Below are 24,884 nucleotides of genomic sequence, written 5' to 3' on the forward strand. Positions count from 1 at the left end.
GGAGTGTTTTAAGGTCCCTTTAGACACTGCTGTCAGCTTGACCCTTGACATCTAAAGGGTTATAAAAGTGCAACTGTCAACTCCGTACAGGTACAGGTGGGGCAGTTACCATTGCATAGAGCAGAATGTGAAGTAAAAGGGGGTGCATTTACTCACATTCACCGCGGTCTGTAAAGGAAACTTCTTACTTTATTCTGACGCTGGTCTACAGTCGGATGGGCCGGCCAACTCCCACAGCAGCACGCCCCCTCCGCGCCTCCTCTCCGCTCCTTGCATGACGCGGAGCACGTCAATCATGCTGATCCTGCATCATTGATGTGCAGTGCTCCATGCTAGGAGCAGAAAGGAGGCAGAAGGGGGCGTGCTGCTGCTGGAGTCAGCCGGCCCATCCGACTGTAGACCAGCGTCAGAATAAAGTAAGAAGTTTCCTTCACAGACCGTGGCAAATTTGAGTAAAAGCACCTACTTTTACTTCACATTCTGCTCTATGCAATGGTAACTGCACCTCCGTACCTGTATGGAGGTGACAGTTTCGCTTTAACCATGGCCCCCAGCTACAGGTATCAGCTGGAACCAGTTAAACGGACATCTGGTGACTGCTGAAGCAGTCAGCGCTGCCGGAAAACCGTTTTAGCCATGGCCAGACATACAGCAGCATCAGTTTGTGGTGAGGGTGTGATGAGAGCAGATGGAATTACCCTAGGGGCAGATGGCATTAACCCCTTGTGTTTGTGACGCCAGGGCGTGGTTTATCCTCTACACCAGTGGTCTTCAACCTGCGGACCTCCAGATGTTGCAAAACTACAACTCCCAGCATGATTAAATAGCAATTAAATAGGCTGTCTGGGCATGCTGGGAGTTGTAGTTTTGAAACCTCTGGAGGTCCGCAGGTTGAAGACGACTGCTCTACACCACCCGAAGGAATACCGCTGGATCCTGGGCTAGGCATGGGGCAAATAATGACTCCAACGCCAAGTTATGGAACAAAGGCAGCTTTACTGAGTAAGAAAGGTGTAACAGTCTATACAGCTTGGCTAGGCCCACGGAGGTGGCCAGTGACTTCAGAGACCTTAGGGCTTGCTGGGACTCATAGTGGACTTGGACAATTTGGATGCAGGCCACGCTGACTTGAGACAGGATGACTTGGACTGACTTGACTATGACAGACTGACTGACTTCACCCCTTCTGTAGCTTACCAGGCTTTGACTTGACCTGTGGGGCAATGGACTTGAGAATCCGTGGCTGTTTGACAGACTTGAAGCCTCCTCTGGACTCCAGACACACTCTAGCAGGACTTGACCTTGCTGCAACTCACCTAAGCAGGAAGAGAGAGAGAGAGCTGAGGCTCCACCCAAGGCTTATATGGGGGAGACTAATACAAATACCTTTCATTCATATGGCAGCAGGTGTATATGTATATAGAAGCAGTAGGGGGGGAGATAACGCTATATGTCTGCCCCCCCCCCCAGTGCTTCTATATACATATACACCTGCTGCCATATGAATGAAAGGTATTTCTATTAGCAGCGCATAGTGTCGGGAGCCGGCTCTATGCGCTGCTAATAGAAATACTTTTCATTCATACGGTGGCAGGGGCATATGTATATAGAAGAGCTGTGGTGGGCAGACATATAGCGTTATCTGCCCCCCTAGTGCTTCTATATACATATGCCACTACAGCACTATGTATGAAAAGTATTTCTATCAGCAGCATCGGGCGGCCGATGCTGCTACTAGAATGCTTTTCACATATAGCGTTGCAGTGGCATAGGTATATAGAAGCATACACATGGGCTGCGGGGGTATATATTTAATGCGCAGACGGGGGGGCTAGATATATAGGCTATATATCTGCCCCCTCTGCAGCGCTATATATCTTGCCCCCATAGAGCTTTTAATATAGATATGGCCCCTGCTAATCCCAAAGTTCATTTTTCAATCTTTCGCTGAGAGCCCTGATTGGCTCCTCAGTACCGGCCATTCAGGGCTTCCCGTGGGGGATTAAAAAATGAGAGTTAAAACACACTTATACATCGCAGGGTTGCGGATCATGCCGCCCGCTCCCCTGTTTAATAACTTTTGATTGCATCGGGTCTCAGAAGTGAAACCCAGTGCGATCAATCCCTCAGCCCCTGTACTACAACCCCCATCATGGAACAGAGTCTGTTCCATGATGGGGGTTGTAGTACAAGCACTAATGTAGCCTCCCCAGATGTCTGCAGACTCCTGCAGCCAGGGAATTTCAAGTCTGTTCCATGATGGGAGTAGTAGTAGTCCCAGCCGTGGGAGTCTGTAGGCAGAGGTGTTTGACCATACATGAGGGATAAGGGGTCTTAACGGATGAATATTTATTCAGCCGTTAGCACCCGTTATTTCATCTGTTATTAAAGGTCCGTTTTTACACAGAAAATGCTCATAGTGTGAAAGCAGCCTTAATCACATGTCAACTGTTCTTAAAGCTATAACACTTTTATATACAACACACAGCATAACATAGGCATAGAAGCACAGGAACAAGAGGAACAGGTGCAGGGGGCCCACGGGACACTGTATGGAGGCTGCCTGACAGGGCAGCTAGGATACAGGGCTGCAACTCCTGTACTGGGCCACCACAGTATGTTGATGCTGCCTTCAACATACGATGGGCTCTGAGGGGCCATCGTATATTGAAACTATCGTATGTCGGGGGGGGGGGGGGGGGACCACTGTACCTCAGTAAATACAGGGATTTGAATCCCTGTACCTGATAGCATGGCAAGCTGTGTCTACATGCACAAGGCCGGAGCCCTCCTTAGTGATTGGTAAAAATTAGATTTTTTTATGTCCAGGTCTGGGACCACTCTTCGGTCTGGGGCATTAATTGGATACTCCACGCCTAGACATCTAAAGGATAGGGGATAAGATGTATGATTGCGGGGGGGGGGGGTTTGGTTTGTCCGCTCGTCACGCCCCCCCCCCCCCCTTTAAACATGAATAGAGGGGGTGTTGGCCCGGAGATCGCAGGGGTTCCCAGTGGTCAAACCCCCAGCGATCAGACATCACAGCCTCTATTCTTTGGATTGGATGGAGTGGCCAGGGCACAAATGTAGGAACTGTGGGGAAGATTTATCGAACCCTGTACTGAGGAAAAGTTGACCAAAGCATAGCAACCAATCAGATCATTTTTTTTCAGAGACCTTTTAAATAATAAGAGGCAACTGGCCAATTTTTCCCACAAGTTTTGATAAATCTCCCCCTATTTGCAGGTGAAAAGTTGACCAGTAGGCGCTCAAACAATTACAGCAACAAAACTGTCCTTCTGAAACCTGCTGAATATGCTAAGTTCAGGTGTGCCTTTTTTGTGGTACACCAACTGTTGTGAAAAAAGCAGTGCATAAAGTATTTATTATTCACATAATAATAATTATAATAGTAATAATAACAAAGTGTAGGGGGATACTACTTAAAGCATACCCGTCAGATCCAACAATTTTTTTTTTTTTTTTAAATATATATCACTCAGTACCTTATCCTGATAATGTACATCTAATTTTTATGTGTCTAGCACCTTTATTTTTTTATTACACTTTTAATTTAGCTCACTAGTCTGAATTCCTCTTAAATGGAGGGGGCATGGCCTCACTGTGCAGGTCTCCGCCCCCTCCCTCAGTATGCTATCTGCTCACATCTCCCCTAGCATTAGCAAAACTACAACTCCCAGCTTGTCCTCACTGACAGTAGCGGGAAACAAGCTGGCAGTGGGAGGATTTTTCCTCCAGTTGTGAGCCCTGCGCTACCAGCTGTCAATCAAGGAAGTGTGTCCATGACATAGGTGGTGATGCATGGACACAGCAGGACTAGTATGTGTCCAAGCAGGCAGGGGGGCAGTTGTTTGACTGGCTTTTTCAGTATGAAATACTGAAAATTTTCTAATGAAAGGAATTGCAAAACATATTGATTTTGCATGCTTTACAACATATCAAAAGGTTTTGTATCTGACAGCGCTCATTTAAGGAAAGGTAAGGGGGTACTTAATCCGGCACGCTGGAATTCAACCATATTTCAACAAATCAAAATTTGTTAGTATGGACAACAGGGTGATGACTAATATTATGCCATGGATATTTCTTCTGAAGCAAACACAGCGGTAATTTAGCATGAGATTAACCCCTTAACGACGAAGGACGTAAATCTACGTCCTGGTGATGCGGTACTTAACGCACCAGGACGTACATTTACGTCCTAAGCATAAACGCAGGCATCGGAGCGATGCCCGTCATGCGCGGCAGGTCCCGGCGGTTGATCGCAGCCAGGGACCCGCTGGTAATGGCGGACATCCGCGATCACGCGGATGTCTGCCATTAACCCCTCAGATGCCGTGATCAATACCGATCACGGCATCTGCAGCATCGCGGTCACTTAATTGGATGATCGGATCGCCCGCAGCGCTGCCGCGGCGATCCGATCATCCTGCACGGCAGCCGGAGGTCCCCTCACCTGCCTCCGCTGTCTTCCCGGAGTCTTCTGCTCTGATCTGCCTTCCCGCAGACCAGAGCAGAAGATGACCGATAACCCTGATCAATGCTATGTCCTATACATAGCACTGAACAGGATTAGCAATTGAATGATTGCTTTAAATAGTCCTGCATGGGGACTATTAAAGTGTAAAAATAAAAGTAAAAAAAGTAAAAAAAAACTTGAAAAACTCCCCCAATAAAAGCGTAGTGGTATCGCCGCGTGCGTAAATATCTGAACTATTAAAATAAAATGTTAATGATACCGTACGGTGAACGTAAAAAAAAAAAGTCCAAAATAGCTGCTTTTTTTTATAACATTTCATTCCCAAAAAAATTTATAAAAAATGTATTAAAAGTTTTATATAAGAAAATATGGTATCAATAAAAAGTACAGATCACTGCGCAAAAAATGAGCCCTCATACCGCCGCGTATACGGAAAAATGAAAAAGTTATAGGTCTTCAAAATAGGGGGATCTTAAATGTACTAATTTGGTTAAAAAGTTTGCGATTTTTTTTAAGCGCAACAGTAATAGAAAAGTATATTATCATGGGTATCATTTTAATCGTATTGACCCAAAGAATAAAGAACACATGTCATTTTTACCATAAATTGTACAGCGTGAAAACGAAACCTTCCAAAATTAGCAAAATTGCGGTTTTCTTTTTAATTTCCCCACACAAATAGTATTTTTTTGGTTGCGCCATACATTTTATGCTAAAGTGAGTGATGGCATTACAACGGACAACTGGTTGCGCAAAAAACAAGCCCTCTTACTAGTCTGTGGTTGAAAATATAAAAGAGTTATGGTTTTTTGAAGGCGAGGAGGAAAAAATGAAAACGTAAAAATAACATTTTCTGCATCCTTAAGGCCCAAACGGGCTGCGTCCTTAACCCCTTAAGGACTCAGCCCATTTTGGCCTTAAGGACTCAGACAATTTAATTTTTACGTTTTCATTTTTTCCTCCTCGCCTTCTAAAAATCATAACTCTTTTATATTTTCATCCACAGACTAGTATGAGGGCTTGTTTTTTGCGTGACCAGTTGTCCTTTGTAATGACATCACTCATTATATCATAAAATGTATGGCGCAACCAAAAAACACTATTTTTGTGGGGAAATTAAAACGAAAAACGCAATTTTGCTAATTTTGGAAGGTTTTGTTTTCACGCCGTACAATTTATGGTAAAAATGACGTGTGTTCTTTATTCTTAGGGTCAATACGATTAAAATGATACCCATTATTATATACTTTTATATTATTGTTGCGCTTAAAAAAAATCACAAACTTTTTAACCAAATTAGTACGTTTATAATCCCTTTATTTTGATGACCTCTAACTTTTTTATTTTTCCGTATAAGTGGCGGTATGGGGGCTCATTTTTTGCGCCATGATCTGTACTTTTTTTTGATACCACATTTGCATATAAAAAACTTTTAATACACTTTTTATAATTTTTTTTAAATAAAATGTATTAAAAAAGTAGGAATTTTGGACTTTTTTTATTTTTTTTCGTTCACGCCGTTCACCGTACGGGATCATTAACATTTTATTTTAATAGTTCGGACATTTACGCACGCGGCGATACCAAATATGTCTATAAAAAATGTTTTTTACGCTTTTTGGGGGTAAAATAGGAAAAAACGGACGTTTTACTTTTTTATTGGGGGAGGGGATTTTTCACTTTTTTTTTACTTTTACATTTTTTTACATTTTTTTTTACACTTGAATAGTCCCCATAGGGGACTATTCATAGCAATACCATGATTGCTAATACTGATCTGTTCTATGTATAGGACATAGAACAGATCAGTGTTATCGGCGATCTTCTGCTCTGGTCTGCTCGATCACAGACCAGAGCAGGAGACGCCGGGAGCCGCACGGAGGAAGGAGAGGGGACCTCCGTGCGGCGTTATGAATGATCGGATCCCCGCAGCAGCGCTGCGGGCGATCCGATCGTTCATTTAAATCGCGAACTCCCGCAGATGCCGGGATCTGTATTGATCCCGGAACCTGAGGGGTTAATGGCGGACGCCCGCGAGATCGCGGGCATCGGCCATTGCCGGCGGGTCCCTGGCTGCGATCAGCAGCCGGGATCAGCCGCGCATGACACGGGCATCGCTCCGATGCCCGCGGTTATGCTTAGGACGTAAATGTACGTCCTGGTGCGTTAAGTACCACCTCACCAGGACGTACATTTACGTCCTGCGTCCTTAAGGGGTTAAAGGGGTACACCGTCCCTAGACATCTAATCCCCTATCCAGAGGGTGCGGAACCGTGACGTCACGATGCTACGGCCCCTGTATCGCCCGTCATTATGCACAGAGCGAGTTTGCTCTTTGCAGTGATGAAAGCGGGTGCCACAGCCGAGATCTCGGGGAGTCCCACACATCCTTTGGATAGGAGATAATGTGGTGGCGGGGTGTGTGGTGCAGAGCAGATGTTGCTACCCATGGGGCAGATGGCATTAACCCCCTGTAATTGTTACACCAGGGTGTGGTTTAGCCAATAACCACCTGAAGGTATACCGCTGGGCTAGGCACGGGGGCAATAAAGACTCCGACACCAAGTTAAGGACAACGGTAGCTTTACTGAGGGTAGACAGTTGGTAGAGTCTATACAGTTCAGCCAGGGCCCAAGGAGGTGACCAGTGACTCAGAGACCTTAAAGGCTTGCTGGGACTTGTAGTAGGACTGGAGAATGGAATGCAGACCACGCTGACTTGACAGATGACAGGGACCGACTTGACTCATAAAGCTGTGACTTTAGCTTACTTGAATTGATGGTGGCTGCAGGACTGGACTTTGAGGTCTCCAACACTCTGGATACACACACTAGGCATGACTGCACTGGACCTCAGCTTAGCAGAGGAGAAGAGCTCAAAGAAGGAACCTAGCTCCACCCAGGGCTTATATGGGGGAGACCAGCAGGGAGCTAGGTCTCTGGGTCACCTGTCACAGATACCTCATGGGTAACAATCACATGACATATCACATGGTACATGGCCTTCTGACATATCACATGGTACATGGCCTACTGCCACACACTGTACCCTCTGAATATAACCCTGCCAGAAAATGTGCTCCCTGAATATAATACTGCCACCCACTGTGCTCCCTGAATATAATACTGCCACCCACTGTACCCCCCGAATATAATACTGGCACACACTGTACCCTCTGAATATAATACTACTGCACACTGTGCCCTCTGAATATAATACTACCACACACTGTGCCCTCTGAACATAATACTACCACACACTGTACCTTCTGAATATAATACTACCACACATGGTGCCCTCTGAATATAATCCTGCTACACCCAGCGCACTCTGAATATAGTACTACCACACACCATGCCATCTGAATACAAAACAATACCACACACTATGCCATGGGTTTGATGACCTCTATTGAGGCCTGGACTTGCGTCTGCAAAACAGAAGACAAAATGCTCTTGAAATATGCTTTATGTCTAAAGGGAGCCTTAGGGTATTTTCACACAGTGGAATTTCTGCAATTCCGCAGAAATTCTGTTCGCAAAGCTTCTGGCGGAATTTGAGCATAATTTTGGCAGAATTTCTGTGTTCTCTGAACACAGAATTTTGCTGAAATTCAAGTCCCATTGAGGAATTCTGAAAAATAAGATTGATCTTATACTTTTGTGGAATGCAGAATTTCCGCAGAAATTCTGCTGTCTGAATGGAACAGCAGAATCCCATTGCAGTCGATAGGCAGTAAATTATGGTGGAATTTCCAGTGGAAATTCTGCCGTGTGAACATACCATTCTACACACACATGCACTCTCATTAACACAACATGAGACTACAGAATCAATTTCATAAAAAGTATATATAGGAATATAAAAATATAGATATAAATATATAAACACAGTATAAGGTGGATACTGGGGTGAGACAACCTGTGTACCAATAAAACTGAAGAATGATCAGTAAATACAAAAAATTATAATAAGACTGCTAGTGAGCTGCAATTATAGAGTTAATCATATGTGTAAGAGGAATGCATATATCAAGGAAAAGAAAGAGGTGTAGAGAATTAGCCACAAGAAAAATATATGTGCAAAAGAAATTGTGATTGTGCAAAATTTATAAAATAACACACTGCACACCGTGGACAAAAAAAGAGGAATGAATAAGGTAAAATTTATATAGAAAGAATATATATAAGAAAAATATAAATAACTCACAGCAAGCTAAAAAAAAAAGAAAAAATTTATAAAAAAAATTAAAATGTTTTTGTATATAAAAAGGGGAGGTATATGCAGTGAATTGGGCAGTTATATGGCGTGAAAATGAATAAAACAAGGTGTATATGTGCAATTACTAATTCCTGGGTGACCACATAGGGTCTTAGCAACAATTAAATAGCAGCAGCCAAGTGGCAGTGAACTATACTAGCAGCAAAAAAAAAGATGGCAGCAGCAAATGAAATAACTAGCAGCAATAGTAATGATAATATGTACAAATAGAAGAAGAATCTTGGTACCGGTAAACACAGGACTCACCCCAGTTCACCTCCACAACTCCGACGCGTTTCGCCAGAAGCGGCTTTGTCAACAAAGTGTAAGTGGGGGTGGGGTGAAGTTTTAGGGGGGCTGGGGAGCCTGCTCTAAGCAAATAAAGGTGTGCTAAGGGCACGACCTGTCATCCATACCTGCCACTGCGGGCCACCCTGGCTGGGAGGCACGGTCGCAAAGGCGACCTTTGTGACCTCTATAGCTACGCCACTGCCCAAACATTAGTCTTAAAGGGATTGTGCGCTCCCCTGCCTTTCGGAGCTCCGCTCGTAGCGTCCGGAAGTTCATTACTCCGAACGCTGTGTGTGGGCTTCCGTGTTCGCGGCCGCCCCCTCGTGACGTCACGCCCGGCCCCTCGTGACATCACGCCCGCCCCCTCAACGAAAGTCTATGCGAAGGGGGCGCGACCGCTGTCACGCCCCCTTCCCATAGACTTTGGTTGAGGGGGCGGGCGTGACGTCACAAGGTGGCGGCCGCGAACACAGAAGCCCGTACACAGCGTTCGGAGTAATGAACTTCTGGACGCTGCAAGTGGAGCTCCGAAATGCAGGGCAGCGCACAACCCCTTTAAAGGAAAACGGTCAGCCTGTTCACCCACACTAAACCCAATACATTTAGCAGAGGATCTTCTGGGGGACATATCTCTGGACCTACTGGACATATTTAAGTGACCCCTCTTTTGACTCCTGTTCACCCACACTATAAGCCAGTGTATTGGGTTTAGTTTACGTGAACAGGATAAACGTTCTCCTGTTGGAGTCACTGAGGCAAGACGCAACATACCCTCCATCCACCATTTTACCAGCTGCTTGCTTATAAAGTACAAGGTCTAAAGAAATACCAGAAGATGCTGCTAAGATCGACTGGAGAAAGAATGCATAATGTGTGTGTGTGTGTATATATATATATATATATATATATATATATATATATATATAATCAGGGGCGGACACAGACAGCAGAGGGCCCCTGTGCAAAGAGTGTGCCTGGCCCCCCCCCCCCAGCACTGTGCCCCCTCATGTACCTAGACCCCACCGGAGGGCCTCCACTTACCCCGCGCGTGTAGTGTCGCCACTTGCCAATTCCACCACGGGTGGCCCCTGTCCCTCTCAGTGTGCGGCCCAGTGAGTACTCCCATGGGTCAGCCTGACCCGTATCTAGCTGGGAGGCAGAGGGCAGTGCTCCCCTTTACATTCACACCCCTGGACTTAGCACGACACCCCTTGGCAACCCCATGTTCCTTGCCTTCTTATCCTTAGTGATAGAAGTGACTTACAGGCAGGGCCAGACTGGGACCAAAAATAGGCCCAGGCATTTTAAAATAAACAGCCCATTTTTATGGTGGGGGTCTGACTCATGGGACCCCACCAATCACCTTGGTTCAAGTGGCTCCCCAGATGTTGGAAAGCTGCAACTCGCATCATGTCTGAAGTGACTACAGCTCTGATGGGACAGTTAGGAAAATACACAATGATATCACTGACCTGAGTGACATCTTCTCTGTTGTCTTTACTTTTCTTCTTCATCTGGTCCAGACACCAGGATTTCTTCCATCTTCTCTGCAGAGTCTGACACCTGGACATCATTGGTTCCTTAATTTGTCAGTAGATCCTCATCCTCTGTATGATGACAATAATCATTATAACCTTGCCAAATACTGTACCCCCTGAATATAATACTGCCAAACACTGTACCCCCTGAATACTGCCAACCACTGTACCCCTGAATATAATACTGCCAACCACTGTACCCCTGAATATAATACTGCCAAATACTGTACCCCTGAATATAATACTGCCAACCACTGTACTCTATTAATATAATACTGCCAACCACTGTACCCTGAATATAATACTGCCAACCACTGTACCCCTGAATATAATACTGCCAACCACTGTACCGCTGAATATAATACTGCCAACCACTGTACTCTATTAATATAATAGTGCCAACCAATGTACCCTGAATATAATACTGCCAACCACTGTACCCTGAATATAATACTGCCAACCACTGTACCCTGAATATAATACTGCCAACCACTGTACCCTGAATATAATACTGCCAACCACTGTACCCTGAATATAATACTGCCAACCACTGTACCCCTGAATATAATACTGCCAACCACTGTACCCCTGAATATAATACTGCCGACCACTGTACCCCCGAATATAATACTGCCAAATACTGTACCCCTGAATATAATACTGCCAACCACTGTCCTCTATTAATATAATACTGTCAACCACTATACACCACTGAATCACCCCATACACCCCACGCACTCCATCCTCAGTCTCCTCATCACCCCATACACCCCACGCACCCCATCCTCAGTCTCATCCCCCCATACACCCCACACAACCCATCCTCAGTCTAATCATCACCCCCATACACCCCACGCACCCCATCCTCAGTCTCATCACCCCATACACCCCACACAACCCACCCTCGGTCTTCTCATCACCCCATACACCCCACACACTCCATCCTCGGTCTCCTCATCACCCCATGCACTCTATTCTCAGTCTCATCATCACCCCCATATACCCCATACTCAGTCTCCTCATCACCCCATACACCCCACGCACCCCATCCTCAGTCTCATCACCCCATACACCCCACACACCCCATCTTCAGTCTCCTCATCACCCCATACACCCCACACACCCCATCTTCAGTCTCCTCATCACCCCATACACCCCACACAATCCATCCTCAGTCTCCTCATCACCCCATACACCCCACACACCCCATCTTCAGTCTCCTCATCACCCCATACACCCCACACACCCCATCTTCAGTCTCCTCATCATCCCATACACCCCATGCACTCCATCCTCAGTCTCCTCATCACCCCATTCACCCCATGCACTCCATCCTCAGTCTCCTCATCACCCCATGCACTCCATCCTCAGTCTCCTCATCACCCCATGCACTCCATCCTCAGTCTCCTCATCACCCCATGCACTCCATCCTCAGTCTCCTCATCACCCCATGCACTCCATCCTCAGTCTCCTCCTCACCCAATGCACTCCACCCTCAGTCTCCTCATCACCCCATACACCCCATGCACTCCATCCTCTTCACCCCATACACCCCATGCACTCCATCCTCTTCACCCCATACACCCCATGCACTCCATCCTCTTCACCCCATACACCCCATGCACTCCATCCTCTTCACCCCATACACCCCATGCACTCCATCCTCTTCACCCCATACACCCCATGCACTCCATCCTCTTCACCCCATACACCCCATGCACTCCATCCTCTTCACCCCATACACCCCATGCACTCCATCCTCTTCACCCCATACACCCCATGCACTCCATCCTCTTCACCCCATATACCCCATGCACTCCATCCTCAGTCTCCTCATCACCCCATGCACTCCATCCTCAGTCTCCTCATCACCCCATACACCCCACACACCCCATCTTCAGTCTCCTCATCACCCCATACACCCCACACACCCCATCTTCAGTCTCCTCATCATCCCATACACCCCATGCACTCCATCCTCAGTCTCCTCATCACCCCATTCACCCCATGCACTCCATCCTCAGTCTCCTCATCACCCCATGCACTCCATCCTCAGTCTCCTCATCACCCCATGCACTCCATCCTCAGTCTCCTCATCACCCCATGCACTCCATCCTCAGTCTCCTCATCACCCCATGCACTCCATCCTCAGTCTCCTCCTCACCCAATGCACTCCACCCTCAGTCTCCTCATCACCCCATACACCCCATGCACTCCATCCTCTTCACCCCATACACCCCATGCACTCCATCCTCTTCACCCCATACACCCCATGCACTCCATCCTCTTCACCCCATACACCCCATGCACTCCATCTTCTTCACCCCATACACCCCATGCACTCCATCCTCTTCACCCCATACACCCCATGCACTCCATCCTCTTCACCCCATACACCCCATGCACTCCATCCTCTTCACCCCATACACCCCATGCACTCCATCCTCTTCACCCCATACACCCCATGCACTCCATCCTCTTCACCCCATATACCCCATGCACTCCATCCTCAGTCTCCTCATCACCCCATGCACTCCATCCTCAGTCTCCTCATCAACCCATACAACCCACGCACCCCATCCTCAGTCTCCTCATCACCCCATACACCCCACGCACTCTATCCTCAGTCTCCTCATCACCCCATGCACCCCATCCTCAGTCTCCTCATCACCCCATACACCCCACGCACTCATCCTCAGTCTCCTCATCACCCCATACACCCCACGCACTCCATCCTCAGTCTCCTCATCACCCCACGCACTCCATCCTCAGTCTCCTCATCACCCCATGCACTCCATCCTCAGTCTCCTCATCACCCCATACACCCCATGCACTCCATCCTCTTCACCCCATACACCCCATGCACTCCATCCTCTTCACCCCATACACCCCATGCACTCCATCCTCTTCACCCCATACACCCCATGCACTCCATCCTCTTCACCCCATACACCCCATGCACTCCATCCTCAGTCTCCTCATCACCCCATGCACTCCATCCTCAGTCTCCTCATCACCCCACACACTCCATCCTCAGTCTCCTCATCACCCCATGCACTCCACCCTCAGTCTCCTCATCACCCCATACACCCCATGCACTCCATCCTCTTCACCCCATACACCCCATGCACTCCATCCTCTTCACCCCATACACCCCATGCACTCCATCCTCAGTCTCCTAATCACCCCAAACACCCCATGCACTCCATCCTCAGTCTCCTAATCACCACATACACCCCATGCACTCCATCCTCAGTCTCCTCATCACCCCATGCACTCCATCCTCAGTCTCCTCATCACCCCATACACTCCATCCTCAGTCTCCTCATCACCCCATGCACTCCATCCTCAGTCTCCTAATCACCCCAAACACCCCATGCACTCCATCCTCAGTCTCCTAATCACCACATACACCCCATGCACTCCATCCTCAGTCTCCTCATCACCCCATACACCCCATGCACCCCATCCTCAGTATCCTCATCACCCCATGCACTCCATCCTCATCACCCCATACACCCCATGCACTCCATCCTCAGTCTCCTCATCACCCCATACACTCCATCCTCAGTCTCCTCATCACCCCATACACCCCATGCACTCCATCCTCTTCACCCCATACACCCCATGCACTCCATCCTCTTCACCCCATACACCCCATGCCCTCCATCCTCTTCACCCCATACACCCCATGCACTCCATCCTCTTCACCCCATACACCCCATGCACTCCATCCTCAGTCTCCTCATCACCTCATATACCTTAAGCACCTCATCAATATTACACAGCTGACACCCCCCCAGTCCTTCTCATCAACATTAAACTCCCTAATCACTACACCCCTGACCCCCCCTCTGGTCCTCCTTATCAACACTACGCTCTCCCAGACCCCCAATCCTCCTTATCATTACACCACCAACCTCTTCAACACCCCTCCTGTCCTCTTCTTCATCATTACAATCCCCTCCCCCCACCGCCCTGCACCCGACCGTCGCTCTCCTCACCTTATCTGCTCAGCGATGCGGCCGTGTGAGGCGGGAGGGTTTGCTGCTCCTGTCGCTTCTGCCGGGGTCAGAGGCCATGACACGTGACATCAGGGGCTTGGAACAGACGTGCGTGCCTGCGCGGGGCACGTCTGTCCCATCAGCCCCTGGCCTGTCCGTCTCTTCCGGCCGAGGTAAATTACTGCTGTCAGCGGCAGGTCCGGGACCTGTTGCTGCAGCATAGAGTATGAAGTACTGGCAGGGGGCCCTGCAGGGGCCCAGTCTGTGAGGCCCAGGCTGTGACCTGGGCTACTAGGTGGGCCCCCTAACACGCTGGGCCCCTGTGCAGCAGAACCGGCTGAACAAGTGATATGTCCGCCCCTGTATATAATATCTCTTTTTAAACCGTCTGGCAGAGTTAGGCTGTATAAGCAGAGTGACGATATCACTGAGCAGTGCTAGCACTAAAATAGTGAATGAAATCTAATGATGGCACGTAATATTCCTTTTTGGGAACTTATAAAGTGTAAAAAAAAAAAGTAATTTCCCTTTTACCGGAATAATGTAGAAAAATAAAAAATATATATAGATGTCAGAATAGAGCACTTTTTAACTTGAAAGTTTGACTTTTTTTTTTTTATCAGCAGTACAATACTAGAAAAGCTAAGTAAATATGGGTATTGTTTTAATCGTATTGACCCACGGAATAAAGATTACATTTAACCATTTAACTGTAAAGTGCACTGCATAAAAACGAAAAAGCTTTTTGTTTCAAACGCCCCCCCACATATATCTTTTTGCTTGCATTGTACATTTTATGGTAAAATCGAAGTTGTCATAACAAAGTACAATTGGTCGCACAAAAAACAAGCCATCACATGGCTCTGTGGATAGAAAAATTAAAAATTAAACTGCATAACTGAAAGTGTCGTCAAGGCCAAAACCCGTTGTGTACGCCATCTGTACACTATGAACAGGCCAGTGTTAACCACAAAATAAACCAACAGCATCACACCTTTGGGAATATTTAAAGGGGTACTCCGGACCTAATGCATCTTTTCCCCTATTCAAAGGATAGGAGATAAGATGTCTGATCGTGGGGGTCCTACCGCTGGGGGACCCCCGCAATCTGTCATTCAGCACCCACCTTTTCGATCTCTCCGCAGCGCTGGAGGCTTCGAGTGTGCAGCGTGACGGCCACGTGGCCGGAGTATCGTGATGTCACAACTCTGTCCCCGTGTGATGTCACGCCTCGCCCCCTCAATGCAAGTCTATGGGAGGGGGCGTGACGGCCGTCTAGTTGAGGAACTTCCTTTAGAGGAGGTTGGGAAATTAGCAGTGGTGGGTAGAGTAATGCCGTCACGCCCCCTCTCATATACTTTCATTGAGGGGGTGTGACATCACACGGGGGCAGGGTTGTGACGATACTCCGGCCCTGTGGTCAACATGCTGCACACTCGGAGCCTCCGGCGCTGCGGAGAGCTCGCAAAGGTGGGTGCGGAGTGAAAGATTGTGGGGGTCCCCAGTGGCAGGACTCCCGCAATCAGACATCTTATCCCCTATCCTTTGGATAGGGGATATGATGTGTTAGGGACAGAGTACCTCTTTAAAATGTGACTAATTTAACAAATGGTATGCACAATAAAATAAAGTTGACATAGGAGAGGATCATCTAATATTGATACAAGTAGATTAGTGTGTTTTTTGAGTTGGCATGGTCAAGGGTTGAGGTCTATGTAAGCCTGGACCAAACATTGTGTAATAACTCTTCTTCAGTTTTAGAAGACTTTGGGCTTGTGACTTTGAATGATTATATGCAACACAGGAGCAGGTGATTATATATTAAAGGCTATTATCTTTACCTTGTACCAGGGTTTCCCAACCTTTTCCACCTTGGGGCACGCCTCAAAAAAAAAATGTTTTACCTGAAGCACCCCTACTGAATAATTTTCTACAAAAGACAAAAAATGGCTAGAAGGAGCAATGCACAAACACTATATATCTTTGTTAGCGTTGTAGATTCCAGTGCTTTTATATGCAGTTGTCAAAAGGGAATGTGTGATTAAAAAAATACCTGTTATTTAACCCCTTAAGGACCGAGGGTTATACCGTTTTTGCATTTTCGTTTTTTCCTCCTTGCCTTTAAAAAATTATAACTCTTTCAATTTTGCACCTAAAAATCCATATGATTGCTTATTTTTTGCGCCACCAATTCTACTTTGTAATGACGTCAGTCATTTTGCCCAAAAATCTACGGCGAAACAGAAAAAAAAATAATTGTGAGACAAAATTGAAAAAAAAAAACACTGTTACGTAACTTTTTGGGGCTTCCGTTTCTACGTAGTACATTTTCCGGTAGAAATGACACCTTATCTTTATTCTGTAGGTCCATACAATTAAGATGATACCCTACTTATATAGGTTTGATTTTGTCGTACTTCTGGAAAAAATCATAACTACATGCAGGAAAATGAATACGTTTAAAATTGTCATCTTCTGACCCCTATAACTTTTTTTTTTGCGTGTATGAGGGCTAATTTTTTGCACCGTGATCTGAAGTTTTTAGCGTTACCGTTGCATTGATAGGACTTATTGATCGCTTTTTATTCATTTTTTCATGATATAAAAAGTGACCAAAAATGCACTATTTTGGACTTTGGAATTTTTTTGCGCGTACGCCATTAACTGTGCGGTTTAATTAACTATATATTTTTATAATTCGGACATTTCCGCACGTGGGGATACCATATATGTTTATTTTTATTTACACTGTGTTTTTTTTTTATGGGAAAAGGGGGGTGATTCAAACTTTTAATAGGGAAGGGGTTAAATGATCTTTATTCACTTTTCTTTTTTTTTTTTTTGCAGTGTTATAGGTCCCATAGGGACCTGATCTTTTACATTAATCACTGGCTTCTCATAGGTAACCAGTGATTGATGATTCTGCCGCTTGACTGCTCATGCCTGGATCTCAGGCACTGAGCAGTCATTCGGCGATCGGACAGCGAGGAGGAAGGAAGGGACCCTCTGGCTGTCCTGTAAGCTGTTTGGGATGCCGCGATTTCGCTGCGGCTATCCCGAACAGCCCATTGAGCTATACTTTCACGGCATACTTTCACTTTCACTTTAGACGCGGCGTTCAACTTTGAACGCCGCGTCTAAAGGTGTAATAGCGTGCGGCACCGCGATCAATGCCGTGCGCTATTAGCCACGGCCGTTGTTAGAGGCCGGGCCCGACCCGCTATGATCGGGAGCGGGCACATGACGTTACATTACGTCATGTGTCCTTAAGGGGTTAAATAAAGTTTTTATGCTAAACATGTTTTTTTTTTACATATTCCTTTTTACTGTCTTTATTTAAACAGCTTAACGACAATGGGCATAAATGTACAGGTTCTTCTTAAAAAAAATTAGCATATTGTGCTAAAGTTCATTATTTTCCATAATGTAATGATAAAAATTAAACTTTCATATATTTTAGATTCATTGCACACCAAGTGAAATATTTCAGGTCTTTTATTGTTTTAATACTGATGATTTTGGCATGCAGCTTATGAAAACCCAAAATTCCTATCTAAAAAAATTAGCATATTTCATCCGACCAATAAAAGAAAAGTGTTTTTAATACAAAAAAAGTCAACCATCAAATAATTATGTTCAGTTATGCACTCAATACTTGGTCGGGAATCCTTTTGCAGAAATGACTGCTTCAATGCGGCGTGGCATGGAGGCAATCAGCCTGTGGCACTGCTGAGGTGTTATGGAGGCCCAGGATGCTTCGATAGCGGCCTTAAGCTCATTCAGAGTGTTGGGTCTTACGTCTCTCAACTTTCTCTGCACAATATCCCACAGATTCTCTATGGGGTTCAGGTCAGGAGAGTTGGCAGGCCAATTGAGCACAGTAATACCATGGTCAGTAAACCATTTACCAGTGGTTTTGGCACTGTGAGCTGGTGCCAGGTCGTGCTGAAAAATGAAATCTTCATCTCCATAAAGCTTTTCAGCAGATGGAAGCATGAAGTGCTCCAAAATCTCCTGATAGCAGCTGCATTGACCCTGCCCTTGATAAAACACAGTGGACCAACACCAGCAGCTGACATGGCATGTTCAAAAGTGGCAGCTGACATGTTTCTGGTTCTGGGGAATGCGGCACCTGTAAAATTGCGCATTTTTGATCACTTTTTATACCACAAAAAAGTGAATAAAAAGTGATCAAAAAGTCTGATCAGAACAAAAATGGTACCGCTCAAAAACTTCAGATCACGGCGCAAAAAATTAGCCCTCATAGCGCCATGAACACAGAAAAATAAAAAAAAGTTATAGGGCTCAGAACATGACAATTTTAAACGTATAAATTTTCCTGCATGTATCCATGATTTTTTTCTGAAGTGATACAAAATCAAACCTATACAAGTAGGGTATCATTTTAACCGTATGGACCTACAGAATAAAAATAAGGTGTCATTGTTGCCGAAAAATGTACTGCGTAAAAACGGAAGCCCCCAAAACTTATAAAATTGTGTTTTTTCATCAATTTTGTCGCACATTTTTTTTCCCCGTTTCACCGTAGATTTTTGGGTAAAATGACTGTCATTACAAAGTAGAATTAGTGATGCAAAAAGTAAGCCATCATATAGAATTTTTGGTGAAAATTTTAAAGAGTTATGATTTTTTTAAGTTAAGGAGGAAAAATTGAAAATGAAAAAACGGAAAAAGCCTGGGTCCTTAAAGGGTTAAAATCAATCAACATATTTGGTATCACCACATGCAGCAAAGTCCAATCTTTTAAAATATTATGATAAAGGAGTACTGCAGCCAAAATGAACTTATCCCCTATCCAAAGGGTAGAGGATATGTAGCAGATCACTGAGGGTCCAACCGATGGGGCCCCGCGATCAGGACCACATCCCACTCGGTCTGCCATGTTGTCTAGTTCTAACCCTCATACAGCCCTGTATACGGAAAAAGGAAAAAGTTATAGGTGGTCAAACTAGGGCAATTTTAAACATAACTATTTTGTAAAAAAAAAATAAAATAAAATAAAAAAAAGCTTGAATTTTTATAAAAGCAGTACAATAATGGAAAAGCATGTTAACATGGGTATCATTTTAATTGTATTGACTCAGAGTAGAAATAGCATGTCATTTTCACAGTAAAGTGTACTGTGTGACAAGAAAGCCCTTTAAAATTTGCAACATTTCGATATCCTGTTTCATTTCTGCACACAAATAATTTTTTTTAGTTTTGATGTATATTTTATGGTAAAATGAGTGATGTCATTATAAAGGAGAATTGGTCGTGAAAAAATAAGCCCTCGTATGGCTCTGTGGATAGAAAAATAAAAAGGTATGGGAGTTGGAAAAAACTAAAATGTAAAAATGAAGCTGGCTGTATCCTTAAGGCCCAAATGGGCTGTGTCCTTAACCCCTTAAGGACCAGGCCATTTTACACCTTAGGACCGGAGCGTTTTTTGAACATCTGACCACTGTCACTTTAAACATTAATAACTCTGAAATGCTTTTACCTATCATTCTGATTCCGAGATTGTTTTTTCGTGACATATTCTACTTTATGTTATTGGTAAAATGTTGTCGATACTTGCATCGTTTCTTAGTGAAAAATTTAAAAATTTGCTGAAAAAATTGAAAATTTAGCATTTTTCGAACTTTGAAACTCTCTGCTTGTAAGGAAAATGGATATTCCAAATAAAAAAAAAAATTATTCACAAATACAATATGTCCACTTTATGTTTGCATCATAAAATTGATGTGATTTTACTTTTGGAAGACACCAGAGGGCTTCAAAGTTCAGCAGCAATTTTTACATTTTTCACAAAATTTTCAAACTCACTATTTTTCAGGGACCAGTTCAGGTTTGAAGTGGATTTGAAGGGTCTTCATATTAGAAATACCCCACAAATGACCCCATTATAAAAACTGCACCCCCCAAAGTATTCAAAATGACATTCAGTCAGCGTTTTAACCCTTTAGGTGTTTCACAGGAATAGCAGCAAAGTGAAGAAGAAAATTCACCATCTTCATTTTTTACACTCGCATGTTCTTGTAGACCCAATTTTTGAATTTTTAAAAGGGGTAAAAAGAGAAAAGTTATACTTATATTTGTAGCCCAATTTCTCTCGAGTAAGGACATACCTCATATGTCCATGAAAAGTGTTTGGCGGGCGCAGTGGAGGGCTCAGAAGCGAAGGAGCAACAAGGTAATTTTGGAGAGTACGTTTTTCTGAAATGGTTTTTGGGGGGCATGTTGCATTTAGGAAGCCCCATATGGTACCAGAACAGCAAAAAATCCCCACATGGCATACCATTTTGGAAACTAGACCCCTTGGGGAACGTAAAAAGGGGTAAAGTGAACCTTAATACCGCACAGGTGTTTCACGACTTTTGCATATGTAAATAAATATTTTTTTTTTCACTAAAATGTGTGTTTCCCCCCAAATTTCACATTTTTGCAAGGGTTAATAGCAGAAAATACCCCTCAAAATTTGTAACCCCATCTCTTCTGAGTATGAAGGTACCCCATAAGTGGACCTGAAGTGCACTACGGGCGAACTACAATGCTCAGAAGAGATGGAGTCACATTTGGCTTTTGGAGAGCAAATTTTGGTCGGGGGGGCATGTCGCATTTAGGAAGCCCCTATGGTGCCACAACAGCAAAAAACCCTCACATGGCATACCATTTTGGAAACTAGACCCCTTGAGGAACGTAACAAGGAATAAAGTGAGCCTTAATACCCCACAGGGGTTTCACGACTTTTGCATATGTAAAAAAATATATATATTTTTTCACTAAAATGTGTGTTTCCCCCCAAATTTCACATTTTTGCAAGGGTTAATAGCAGAAAATACCCCCCAAAATTTGTAACCCCATCTCTTCTGAGTATGAAGGTACCCCATAAGTGGACCTGAAGTGCACTACGGGCAAACTACAATGCTCAGAAGAGAAGGAGTCATATTTGGCTTTTGGAGAGCAAATTTTGCTCGGGGGGCATGTCGCATTTAGGAAGCCCCTATGGTGCCAGGACAGCAAAATAACCCCCACATGGCATACCATTTTGGAAACTAGACCCCTTGAGGAACGTAACAAGGGGTACAGTGAGCATTTACCCCCCACTGGTGTCTGTCAGAACTTTGGAACAGTGGGCTGTGCAAAATTTTTAATTTGCACAGCCCACTGTTCCAAAGATCTGTCAGACACCAGTGGGGGGTAAATTCTCACTGCACCCCTCATTACATTCCGTGAGGGGTGTAGTTTCCGAAATGGGGTCACATGTGTTTTTTTTTTTTTTTTTGCGTTTGACAAAACCGCTGTAACAATCAGCCACCCCTGTGCAAATCACCTCAAATGTACATGGTGCACTCTCCCTTCTGGGCCTTGTTGTGCGCCCCCAGAGAACTTTGCGCCCACTTATGGGGTATCTCCGTAGTTGGGAGAAATTGCATTACAAATTTTGGGGGGCGTTTTTCCCTTTTACCTCTTGTCAAAATGAACAGTATAGGGCAACACCAGCGTGTTAGTGTAAAAAATTTATTTTTTTACACTAACATGCTGTTGTAGACCCCAACTTCACCTTTTCATAAGGGGTTAAAGGAGAAAAAGCCCCCCAAAATTTGTAACACAATTTCTCCCGAGTACGGTGATACCCCATATGTGTCCCTAAACTGTTGTCTTGAAATACGACAGGGCTCCAAAGTAAGAGCGCCATGCGCATTTGAGGCCTGAATTAGGGATTTGCATAGGGGTGGACATAGGGGTATTCTACGCCAGTGATTCCCAAACAGGGTGCCTCCAGCTGTTGCAAAACTCCCAGCATGCTTGAACAGTCAACGGCTGTCCAGCAATACTGGGAGTTGTTGTTTTGCAACAGCTGGAGGCTCCATTTTGGAAACAGTGGCGTACCGGACGTTTTTCATTTTTATTGGGAGGGGAGGGGGGCTGTGTAGGGGTATGTGTATATGTAGTGTTTTTTACTTTTTATTTTATTTTGTGTTAGTGAAGTGTAGTGTTTTTAGGGTACAGTCACACGGGCGGGGGATTACAGCGAGTTCCCGCTGCGAGTTTGAGCTGCCGCGCAAAATTTGCTGCATCGCAAACTTGCAGCCGGATACTCACTGTAAGCCCCCTGCCCATGTGAATGTACCAGGTACATTCACAGGGGGGGGACCTCCAGCTGTTACAAAACTACAACTCCCAGCATGCACAGTTTATCAGTGCATGCTGGTAGTTATAGTTTTGCAACAGCTGGAGGCACACGGTTGGGAAACACTGAGTTAGGAAACAGACAATGTTTCCCAACCAGTGTGCCTCCAGTTGTTGCAAAACCACAACTCCCAGCATTCTCAGGCATGCTGGGAGTAGTAGTTCGGCAACATCTTTAGAGCCAGATGTTGCCGAACTACAACTCCCAGCATGCTGGGAGTTGTAGTTTTGCAACATCTGGAGGACTACAGTTTGCAGACCACTAATACAGTGGTTCCCAATCTGTGCCCTTCCAGATGTTACAAAACTACAACTCCCAGTATGCCAAAACTGTCCAGGCATGCTGGGAGTTGTAGTTCTGCAACATCTGAAGGGCCAGATGTTACAGAACTACAACTCCCAGCATGCCTGGACAGTAAGGGCATGCTGAGGATGTGTAGTTTTGCAACATCTGGAAGGGCACAGTGGTCTCCAAACTGTGGACCTCCAGATGTTGCAAAACTGCAACTCCCAGCATGCCCAGATGCCAAGGGCTGTCTGGGCATGCTGGGAGTTGTAGTTTACGGGGCCATTACAGCAATGCATGTCGCTTTACGGCGACGTGCATTGCTGTAAAGGGCCCGACCGCGGCTGAAGATCTACTCACCTGTCGCCGCCGCCGCCATCTTCCTCGCCGGGATCCGGGTCTTCAGGGACGAGGTAAGTACCGGGGCTGCCCAGCACTCCCCCGTCCCCCACCGCGTCCTCCGGTCTTCCTCCCGTCCTCTCCGGACTTCAAGGAGCCGGGCAGGGCGGGAGGAAGTAACCGCCCCCCCCCCTGCGATTGGTCGGTAAGTTAACCGAAGGATCGCAGGGGATCGGAGGAGGTGGCAGGCTTGCCACCTCTCTCCTATACTCCAGCATGGTCCTGGCTGTCTGTGACAGCCGGGATCATGCGAAATTACCGGGCGGTCGGGTCCCAGAGACCCGATCAGCCCGGTATCGCCGCAGATCGCAAGGGCGATTTCCCTTGCGATTTGCGGCGATCGCCGACATGGGGGGCCTACATGGCCCCCCTCGGCGTTTGCCCTGGATGCCTGCTGAAGGATTTCAGCAGGCATCCAGTTCCGATCTCTGCCCGGCGAGCAGCAGAGACCGGAAATACAACAGGACGTTCTCTAACGTCCTTGGGCATTAAAGCCCAGGTAGCGGGGACGTTAGAGAACGTCCTATGTCCTTAACAGGTTAAAGGAGGGGTACTCCAATGCAAACTTTTTTTTTTAAATCAACTGGTGCCAGAAAGTTAAACAGATTTGTAAATTTGTTCTATTTAAAAATCTTAATCCTTCCACTACTTATCAGCTGCTGTATACTACAGATGAAGTTCTTTTCTTTTTTAATGGGCTTCCTGTTCTGTCTGTGATGATAAGGAGGCGATTGATGGAAAGTGATCTGTACTGAACGACAGTGAAAAATATAAAGACAATAGGAGCTTGGCCTCTCCTCCCCCTAAAAGGACAACTGCACAGTTCTGTCTCATACTGTATCTGGCTTTAAAGGGGTATTCCAGGCCAAAACTTTTTTTATATATCAACTGGCTCCGGAAAGTTAACCAGATTTGTAAATTACTTTGATTAAAAAATCTTAATCCTTGCAATAGTTATTAGCTTCTGAAGTTGAGTTGTTTTTTTCTGTCTAACTGCTTTCTGATGACTCACGTCCCGGGAGCTGTGCAGTTCCTATGGGGATATTCTCCCATCATGCACAACTCCCGGGACGTGACATCATCATTGAGCAGTTAGACAGAAAACTTCAGAAGCCAATAACTATTGAAAGGATTAAGATTTTTTAATAGAAGTAATTTACAAATCTGTTTAACTTTCCGGAACCAGTATATATATATATATATATATATATATATATATATATATATATATATATATATATAAAGTTTCTGCCTGGAATACCCCTTTAATCAGTAAAAAGAAAAGTGTACTCAAAACATTCATTAAAGAGTAACTTCACTGATGCTCCGGCGGCAGGATGTCTGTTTAAGGCTAAGTTTCCACTTGTTTTTTGGGGGGGGAAAACGCCAAGAAAAACGCCAATTCTGCC

At 45.3% G+C, this 24,884-nt stretch overlaps 1 long non-coding RNA gene across 1 annotated transcript in view; it reads right to left on the reverse strand.

Annotated features, from left to right (window-relative positions):
- Nucleotides 1-988: 988 nt before the first annotated feature.
- LOC130356765 (uncharacterized) overlaps nucleotides 989-24,884 on the reverse strand; it is a 46,034-nt gene continuing 22,138 nt past the window's right edge. Inside the window, exon 4 of the long non-coding RNA XR_008888984.1 lies at nucleotides 989-1,316. This is a non-coding gene — a long non-coding RNA (uncharacterized LOC130356765). The remainder of the gene's footprint in view (nucleotides 1,317-24,884) is intronic.

This window comes from Hyla sarda, chromosome 2 (genome assembly GCF_029499605.1).
Source record: "Hyla sarda isolate aHylSar1 chromosome 2, aHylSar1.hap1, whole genome shotgun sequence".
Taxonomy (NCBI): domain Eukaryota; kingdom Metazoa; phylum Chordata; class Amphibia; order Anura; family Hylidae; genus Hyla; species Hyla sarda.